The sequence below is a fragment of the Pristiophorus japonicus genome, unplaced genomic scaffold, assembly GCF_044704955.1.
Source record: "Pristiophorus japonicus isolate sPriJap1 unplaced genomic scaffold, sPriJap1.hap1 HAP1_SCAFFOLD_446, whole genome shotgun sequence".
Lineage (NCBI taxonomy): Eukaryota > Metazoa > Chordata > Chondrichthyes > Pristiophoridae > Pristiophorus > Pristiophorus japonicus.
The window spans coordinates 29,811-33,351 of record NW_027254348.1 but is presented as its reverse complement, the minus strand read 5'-3'; the positions used below and the strand labels follow the sequence as shown (position 1 = coordinate 33,351).

The 3,541-nt window shown below is 49.5% G+C and overlaps 1 non-coding gene across 1 annotated transcript; it reads right to left on the bottom strand.

Moving 5' to 3' along the window:
* Positions 1-1,855: 1,855 nt before the first annotated feature.
* trnad-guc (transfer RNA aspartic acid (anticodon GUC)) lies at positions 1,856-1,930 on the bottom strand. Its single transcript has one exon. It is a non-coding gene; the product is annotated as a tRNA-Asp (tRNA).
* Positions 1,931-3,541: the final 1,611 nt, after the last annotated feature.

The following is a 3,541-nucleotide window of genomic DNA, read 5'->3' as shown; positions in this document are numbered from 1 at the left end:
GACACCAGCAGAGGGAGGCAGTGAGAGCGTGAGCTGTGATATAGGGATACACCAACAGAGGGAGGCAGTGAGAGATTGAGCTGTGATATAGGGAGACACCAGCAGAGGGAGGCAGTGAGACAGTGAGCTGTGATATAGGGAGGAGGTGGGTGGGGTGGCTTAACCCATCCACCTCCATGGCACAAACCTGGTATTGCATTACTTCCAGGAACGGTGCAGTGGCTCTCGGCTTTTTGGCTAAGAGCATTGGCGCAGAGTGATCCTTGATGTGTGCAAGGTGACCTCTGGCGTTTGTGATTAGACAAAGAATTGGAAAGATTGGCTACGAATAAAAAAAAATAGGGAGACACCAGCAGAGGGAGACAGTGAGACAGTGAGCTGTGATATAGGGAGACACCAGCAGAGGGAGACAGTGAGAGACTGAGCTGTGATATAGGGAGACACCAGCAGAGGGAGGCAGTGAGAGAGTGAGCTGTGATATAGGGAGACACCAGCAGAGGGAGACAGTGAGACAGTGAGCTGTGATATAGGGAGGCACCAGCAGAGGGAGGCAGTGAGAGAGTGAGCTGTGATATAGGGAGACACCAGCAAAGGGAGACAGTGAGACAGTGAGCTGTGATATAGGGAGACACCAGCAGAGGGAGAGAGTGAGAGATTGAGCTGTGATATAGGGAGAAACCAGCAGAGGGAGGCAGTGAGGCAGTGAGCTGTGATATAGGGAGACACCAGCAGAGGGAGACAGTGAGACAGTGAACTGTGATATAGGGAGACACCAGCAGAGGGAGAGAGTGAGAGATTGAGCTGTGATAAAGGGAGACACCAGCAGAGGGAGGCAGTGAGGCAGTGAGCTGTGATATAGGGAGACATCAGCAGAGGGAGGCAGTGAGAGATTGAACTGTGATATAGGGAGACACCAGCAGAGGGAGACAGTGAGACAGTGAGCTGTGATATAGGGAGACACCAGCAGAGGGAGAGAGTGAGAGAGTGAGCTGTGATATAGGGAGACACCAGCAGAGGGAGGCAGTGAGAGATTGAACTGTGATTAAGGAAGAAATAGCGGGACATCTAGATAGGAATAGTGCAATCAAGCAGACGCAACATGGATTCATGAAGGGGAAATCATGTTTAACTAATTTACTGGAATTCTTTGAGGATATAACGAGCATGGTGGATAGAGGTGTACCGATGGATGTGGTGTATTTAGATTTACAAAAAGCATTCGATAAGGTGCCACACAAAAGGTTACTGCAGAAGATAAAGGTACGCGGAGTCAGAGGAAATGTATCAGCATGGATAGAGAATTGGCTGGCGAACAGAAAGCAGAGAGTCGGGATAAATGGGTCCTTTTCGGGTTGGAAAGTGTGAGGTCATCCACCTTGGGAAAAAAACAGTGAAAGGGAATATTATTTGAATGGGGAGAAATTACAACATGCTGCGGTGCAGAGGGACCTGGGGGTCCTTGTGCATGAAACTCTTTTAGGAGACGCGCCAGTTACCACGTTGCGTCATCATGTTACTGCCGAAAGACTGCAGCGGATGCCGGTTGCCCGGCGGGCCAAGCGGCCTAGCGACGCCGTGCCTCATCCAATTGGGAGGGGGCTGACACCGCCACGTGCGGTGTTGCGGCCGCTTTCCAACGAGGTATGGCCGACAGCGGTCCGACACGGGACGGCAGAGAAATCCGCATTTCGGCCCCGGCCGCATCAGACAGCCAGAACAGGCCAACCGAAGTTTTCCACCCGCCGGCTGGCCGATCAAGTCCGCTTCCGAAGAAAAGCGCTCGGCTTAACTGCCAGCCGGCCGGTCGGACGACCGTCCCCGCCTCCGGCCCAAAAATTCGACATTTTGAAACAACTGCCTCCCCATCGGGGAATTGAACCCCGGTCTCCCGCGTGACAGGCGGGGATACTCACCACTATACTAACAAGGCCCAAAAAGTTAGTTTGCAGGTGCAGCAGGTAATCAGGAATGTTGGCCTTCATTGCGAGAGGGATGGAGTACAAAAGCAGGGAGGTCCTGCTGCAACTGTACAGGGTATTGGTGAGGCCACACCTGGAGTACTGCGTGCAGTTTTGGTCACCTTACTTAAGGAAGGATATACTAGCATTGGAGGGGGTACAGAGACGATTCAATCGGCTGATTCCGGAGATGAGGGGGTTACCTTATGATGATAGATTGAGTAGACTGGGTCTTTACTCGTTGGAGTTCAGAAGAATGAGGGGTGATCTTATAGAAACATTTGAAATTATGAAAGGGATAGACAGGATAGAGGCAGAGAGGTTGTTTCTACTGGTCAGGGAGACTAGAACTAGGGGACACAGCCTCAAAATACGGGGGAGCCAATTTAAAACCGAGTTGAGAAGGAATTTCTTCTCCCAGAGGGTGGTGAATCTGTGGAATTCTCTGCCCAAGGAAGCAGTTGAGGCTAGCTCATTGAATGTATTCAAGTCACAGATAGATAGATTTTTAACCAATAAGGGAATTAAGGGTTACGGGGAGCGGGCAGGTAAGTGGAGCTGAGTCCACGGCCAGATCAGCCATGATCTTGTTGAATGGCGGAGCAGGCTCGAGGGGCTAGATGGCCTACTCCTGTTCCTAATTCTTATGTTCTTATGTTCTTATGTTCTTATACTCAAATCCTCTTGCAATGAAGGCCAACATGCCATTTGTCTTCTTCACTGCCTGCTGTACCTGCATGCCAACTTTCAATGACTGATGAATCCTGACACCCAGGTCTCATTGCACCTCCCCTTTTCCGAATCTGCCGATATTCAGATAACATTCTGCCTTCGTGTTTTTGCCACCAAAGTGGATAACCTCACATTTATCCACATTATACTTCATCTGCCATGCATTTGCCCACTCACCTAACCTGTCAAAGTCACCCTGCAGCCTCTTAGCATCCTCCTCGCAGCTCACACCGCCACCCAGTTTAGTGTCATCTGCAAACTTGGAGATATTACACTCAATTCCTTCATCTAAATCAGTAATGTACATTGTAAAGAGCTGGGGTCCCAGCACTGAGCCCTGCGGCACCCCACTAGTCACTGCCTGCCATTCTGAAAAGGACCCGTTAATCCCGACTCTCTGCTTCCTGTCTGCCAACCAGTTCTCTATCCACATCAGTACATTACCCCCAATACCATGTGCTTTAATTTTGCACACCAATCTCTTGTGTGGGACCTTGTCAAAAGCCTTTTGTAAGTCCAAATACACTACATCCACTGGTTCTCCCTTGTCCATGAGACGAGTTACATCCTCAAAAAATTCTAGAAGATTTGTCAAGCATGATTTCCCTTTCATAAATCCATGCTGACTTGGACCGATCCTGTCACTGCTTTCCAAATGCGCTGCTATTTCATCCTTAATGATTGATTCCAACATTTTCCCCACCGCTGATGTCAGGCTAACTGGTCTATAATCACCCACTTTCTCTCTCCCACCTTTTTTAAAAAGTGGTGTTACATTAGCCACCCTCCAGTCCATAGGAACTGATCCAGAGTCGATAGATAGTGGAAAATGATCACCAATGCATCCATTA